Below are 6,799 nucleotides of genomic sequence, written 5' to 3' on the forward strand. Positions count from 1 at the left end.
TATACATCTTTCTTGGGTAAAAGTTGACGTCTTAAAGACGTCTTTCTTGGACCAATAAGACCAGAAAAAAATATGACGTCCATACGACGTCTTCCATGGTACAAGTTGACGTCTTAAAGATGTCTTTCTTTGACTAATAAGACGTTAAAATCACGACAAAATATGACGTCCATACGATGTCTTTCTGTAGTACAAGGTGACGTCTTAAAGACGTCTTTCTTTGACCAAAAGATGTAAATATGACGTCCATACGACGTCTTTCTATGGCACAAGTTGACGTCTTAAAGACGTCTTTCTTTAACTTATAAGACGTAAAAATCACGTCAAAATATGACGTCCTCATGACGACGTGCGCGGGTGCAAAATCATGTCTTTTTGACGTCGTGTTATGTCGTCTTAAGGACGTCTTTCTTTAACTAAAAGACGTAAATATGACGTTCATATGACGTCTTCCTATGGTACAAGTTGACGTCTTAAAGACGTCTTTCTTTGACTAATAAGACGTAAAAATCACGTCAAAATATGACGTCCTCATGACGACGTGCGCGGGTGCAAAATCATGTCTATTTGACGTCGTGTTATGTCGTCTTAAAGACGTCTTTCTTTAACTAAAAGACGTAAATATGACGTTCATATGACGTCTTCCTATGGTACAAGTTGACGTCTTAAAGACGTCTTTCTTTGACTAGTAAGACGTAAATATGACGTCCATACGACGTCTTCCTAAGGTACAAGTTGACGTCTTAAAGACGTCTTTCTTTGACTAATAAGACGTAAAAATCACGTCAAAATATGACGTCCTCATGACGACGTGCGCGGGTGCAAAATCATGTCTTTTTGACGTCGTGTTATGTCGTCTTAAAGACGTAGTACAAGACGTAAATATGACGTGATATTTACCAGTCTCTGCTATCAGGGTAAGGTCGGGACATCTCGGCCCAGTTTTTCCAGCTGGGCCGAGTAGTCCCGTGGGCCGAGTTAGCCCGGATTCGGATGTATCGAGGCGGAGAATTTCAAAGCTGTAGCTACGAGGAAAAACCAGACTTTCCATGGGAATCCTATACGGTGCGATGGAGCAACGAGGGAACTCATCAATGATGTTATGAATTACACCAAGAAGCCTACCTCGTCCCGTAATGATGCGGCAGACTATGAGATGATACACATAGCAAAGCAATTGTACATCAAAGATCACGAACGCCGATGCCACAGTCCTCTGGACGTCAGTGAATGTGGTTTATACATTCATCCAGAAATGATTTTCATCGGGGCTTCGCCAAGTGCGCAGGTGAGCTGCAAGGAGTGTGGCGATGGTCTTCTTCAAATCAATTGTTCTAAAGTTTGGAAGAAACCAACGCATCAGAACACTGAATACCTTATTAAAGCAAGACGTGGTAAGGACGAGCTCAAGATGACCCATGCTGTCTACACTCAAATCCAGACACAACTGGTTGTGACGGGACGACCTTGGTGTGATTTCTTCAGCTGTACTAAAGCTGGTCATTTCCGACAGAGAGTAATATTGAGGGATTTGCAGCAAATGTCAAGGATTTTTTCCTCACACATGTAGTCCCAGAACTAGTAACAGGAGGTATTGCCCAAAGCATTCTTAATAGCAATCCGACGTCTTCAACAAGTTACCCGCTACCTGTTTCTTCAGCTGCGACGTGTTCAACGTTTGAGTGTGTGCCAAACAATTATAGTTCGGGCACAGACAGTTCAGTACAGCCATCAGCTTGTTTCACAAGCACAAGTACAGCAGAGCCACATGTAGCCTTTGAGGATAAGTCGAATGGTGAGGTACTACCTGACAGTCTGAGTGAGAGAGCGAGACGATGCAAATCTACTGATGAGGCTTTTTCGTTACCAAGGTATGATCAAGAAGATATCGACACAATCGAAGCAAAGACGAGAGGCCAGAGTGATAATCAGCTGTGGTTTGATTATCGCATCGGTTGCATCAGTGCTTCGCGCTTTAAGGAGGTAGCGTCATGGAAAGGATCAAGACGTAATGATCCAAAGATACTTGTAAAAACAATAATGAAGTATGATGTTCTAAACCCAGATCTACCAAACCTCGTCTGGGGTCGGACCATGGAGCCAGTTGCAAGATACGTATACTTACAGGTTATGAAAAGCAAGGGCCACGAAGACATTAAGGTTATAGAATGCGGGATCTTTTTCCACCCAGAGAAGACTTTTATCGGTGCATCCCCAGATGGTCTTGTAAGTTGTAAGTCTGGTTGCAAGGCTTGCAAAAGAGAAGATGATAGATGTGGCATTTTAGAAATCAAATGTCCTGTAAGTCTAAAGCCTGGTGAGACACCTGGACCTCGTAATACTGGATACATTAAAGAATCTGCACGTGATCGCAATGTACTCGGCAACCAACATACATACTATTATCAGGTCCAAACCCAACTAGCAGTGACTGGACTTTCTTGGTGCGATTTCTTCGTCTATAATCATTACGGCAAGAGCTTCATTCAAAGAATTAGACCACGTCCCCGACAGTGGAATTTCGATGCGATCCAAGCGGAGCAATTCTTCTGGAAGTACATCGTTCCTGAGCTCATAGACAGGCTGCTCCAGAAACAGATGGTCAGGGCTCCAGTCGGTAATGACTCTACCGAAAGGTTCGAGTGGTAACTTCATAAACTTTGCTATAATTGTTATAGGGCCGCAATTTCTTAGCTTTTATCATTTGTAAATTTTAGGGTATAGCTTTCCCCTTTAAATTTGCCTTATAACTTGACATGATTTTAGTTAATGAAATGAATGAAAGATTATATGAATTTGATCACCCCCGTGTCACACAACTACCTGAACCTGACGAACTAGAAACAACTGCAGAGAGGTTGTAGTCTTGTGGATTTAAGTCACGGGACTATATATCAATCCTCACAAGGGACAGGGTTCCAATTCCAGACCATAACTATTAGATATCCGTTGCCAAGTCGTAATATACATTGGACCCCATGGAAGAGCTATCCAACCGTTTGTCTATATTTTACACATTTATTTACCTTCTTATCATTTGAAATTTGAAATAAAAACAAACCAACAAAACATTACCCACTCTCCATAACAAGGGCAACAATGTGTCGGTGGCTAATTAATCGCCATTAGTGTCACAGCGTGACGGATGTGAGCGCTATATAAAAAAGCCATTATCATCATCATTATTTGTATAAGTAGTAGAAGCAGTAGTAGCAGTAGTAGCAGTAGTAGTAGTAGTACATTTTAATAGTATTAATAGTAGTAGTAGTAGTAGTAGTAGTAGTAGTAGTAGTAGAAGTAAAAGTAGTAGTAGTAGTAGTAGTAGTAGGATGATCAGTAATAGTTGTAGAATATGAGTTCCTAAGGTAAGACAAGATCATCATCAGTACCTGTGTTAAACCATCGTGCTTTCCAATCTCTTTCCTTAGGAATGCTCGACACAGAGGGGTAAACTTGCCAGGTACTGAGGCCTCTTCTAGAGCTACTCCACGAAGCAGAGCTATAGAGTTCAGGGATAGTAATAATCCTGATGATAGCGGGGTCTGCAATATAAGAAGTACAGATACTGAGGTGGTTACCCAGGGTAAATTCTTCTTCTTCTTCCTCTCCTTCTTCTTCTTCTTCTTCTTCTTCTTCTTCTTCTTCTTCTTCTTCTTCTTCTTCTCCTTCTTTTTCTTCTTCTCCTTCTTTTTCTTCTTCTGTTTTCTTCTATTTCTTCTTCTCTTCTTCTTCTTCTTCTTCTTCTTCTTCTTCTTCTTCTTCTTCTTCTTCTTCTTCCTCTTTTTCTTCTTCTTCTTCTTCTTCTTCTTCTTCTTCTTCTTCTACACCTCTTTATCGAGTGTACTTCTATACAACCGGCCTTGGATCTTCTTCATCATCTTCTGTCAAGTCTTCTACCCGAAGTAAACATTGACTTTGACCTCTACTGGACTCTGGTTCCACATGCAAGAGGTCGTAACAGGGAGGCCGTGCGCCTATCCAACTTTTTTATTGTCATTCTTAAAAGCACATTATATTGGCTTTATCGTACCTCTCGTTTTCTTGATCCACTTCCTTTTTGGAAACTTAGAATCAAGAACAGAGTCATTCTTGATTATGAATTTCACAAATTACAAAACAATTTGGTGTTATTTCATAAGATATGGTCGTACAATAATGTACTCTTTCTTTCAGATGATATTGATCTCACATGGTTGATTTAATTGTTGTTTGTGATAAGTTTGTCTTGAGAAGAAGCTCATAGTTGGAAGTTATGAATTCCCATAATTTAATCGTTTTGAAACACTCTATGGATGTGTAATCATTTGTAATCAGTGTTTAGTACAATTTATGTTTTTTCTCAATTTCTACCGTCGAAATTATTGTTTTTTTATGAATTGTTTAATGGTTACTTTCTCATGTATTACGTACTACTTGTTGTTGATTATTGGTATATGATTCACAAACACTTATTATATTAAGTGCATCACTGTTATTTTTTTTATCTGTTTTAATTATTATATGTATTGTAAATAAAGTTTTACTTTCAAAAGTCAAAAGTCTTCTTCTTCTTCTTCTTCTTCTTTTTTTAATATATAATAATATATAATAATAATAATAATAATAATAATAATAAAAATAGCCTAATAGTCTTCTTCTTCTTCTTCTTCTTCTTCTTCTGTTTCTGAGAGTGAAGGATATAGATGAGGAGAGAGAGACAGAGAGAAAGAGAGAGAGAGCGAGTCGAGAGGGAGGGAGAGAGAGTTATGGATATAGATGAGGAGAGGAAGAGAGAGATGACAGAGAGAAAGAGAGAGAGAAAGAGAAATATATAGTGAGGGAGAGAGAGAGAGAGAGAGCGGGGGAGCGAATCGAGAGGGGGAGGGAGAAAGAACTATAGATATATGAAGAGAGGGGGGAGAGAGAGAGAGAGAGAGAGGGGAACAGAAAGAGAGGGAGAGAGAGAGGGGGAGATAGAGATACGGAGATAATGATGGGAGAGGCGGGGAGCAAGATATACCAGTGAGTTCCGTTAAAAAAAAAAAAACGAATATCTCACCTTTTGTTGAAAACCAAGCACGCGAAACGGTATCCTTTACAGCATTTGTATTGCGGCATCGATCTAGTAAACTATTCTGAGGCGCAGAGGGAGATTATTACTATAAAGATTGCACTCTAGGATGTCATGTTTATTTTTAGATGCATTATTACATTTGTCACGTCATTATCCAGTGAAGAAAAGGAGGGACTGTGCTGAAGACAATTAGACCGTGTAAAATCCTGTTTTGAATTTAGCTGAACAAAACTCGTCATGAGTAAATAGCAAAGATGAGAACTTAAAATGCCTTTTCTTCTAATTCAGTGCATTTCACTGTATTTTACTTCTGTTTCATTTTTTTAAAGCCCGTCTGCACTAGTTTGGCCAGGTGGATTACACCTCCCTTCAAGCATCATCAGTATCAGTGCTGTTCTTACAGAGGGCCGTGTATTTATTATTACCCCTGCAATTGCCAGGTACTCATTTACACCTGTTTGGAGACAAATTTCAAAGGGAAATTAGTGCCTAGCTGGGATTAGAACCCTCGACTCTTTTATTGAAAGGCAAGTGGATGAACCACTATACTACGACACTTCCGATTAGCTCTGAACATTTACAATGTACTAGGACACCAACCCCCTGGACAACCACCCCTAGGATAACCACCCTCTAGGACAACTACACCCTAGGGCAAACACCCTCTAGGACGAATATCCCCATGGGACACCTACCCTCTGGACAACCACCCCTAGGATAACCACCCTCTAGGACAACTACACCCTAGGGCAAACACCCTCTAGGACGTATATCCCCATTGGACAACTACCCCCAGATAACTACCCCGGACAATTGACCCCTAGGACAACTTTCTCAGGACAACTACCCCCGGACAACTATCCCCAAACAACCACTCCCTACGGAAACAATCCTCTAGGACAACTACCCCCGAACAACTATCCTAGGTGGTATTTGTCTGGAGGTAGTTGTCCGGGGAATAGTTGTCCAGGGGAAGTTGACCGGGGGAAGTTGTCCTAGGTGTTAGTTGTCCTAGAGGATGGTTATCCTATTTGTTGTTATCCTGGGGGTAGGTATCCGGATACTCATTTACACTACCCAACAGGAAGGCAACATCCCAATGAAAACACGAATATTCATGACTTTTGTTTATATAATTATCTTTTACTTCTAGGCATGAACTTGAAGAATTCAGATATTACATTGAATAGTACTGAACACTTAGAGGGAGATATATACACTCTTAATGAATTTAATTCATTACTCGAGTTTTTTATAAAAAAATCGCAAATATACAATGTTAAAGAATTCAAGCCACTTGTTTGACCATGTTATATTTCTGAAAACCTTAAAATCATGTTCATCAGAATACCTAATAATACGAAAAACGAAACAATCATCAGAGTTTTTACAAAAACTGTCAATTTTCAAAATTTAGCCTAATGTCCTCTGATAAAATTGGCCATAGAAAAGGTGTAGCAACATTACTCTAATGAATTTTCAGAGGCATCGTATTATTAATAATAATATTATTATTATAGTATTATAATGGACTAACAGCTACGTAGACAAGAAGGGCATTTATTTATCTCTAAGCGAAATACTACCATTTTCACTGATACAAGTAGAAATTTGTATTGTTGGAATTATACTCCATACTAATATCTGTGTATTGCATATTCTACGTATAATAAAAAAAAAAAAACTTCACTGATTTACATCTACGCTGAACAAAAATGTTCTATTTGTTTTTGTTTTTGTATTGAT

Source organism: Strongylocentrotus purpuratus, unplaced genomic scaffold (genome assembly GCF_000002235.5).
Source record: "Strongylocentrotus purpuratus isolate Spur 01 unplaced genomic scaffold, Spur_5.0 spur5_scaffold_17, whole genome shotgun sequence".
In the NCBI taxonomy this organism is placed as follows: Eukaryota; Metazoa; Echinodermata; class Echinoidea; order Camarodonta; family Strongylocentrotidae; genus Strongylocentrotus; species Strongylocentrotus purpuratus.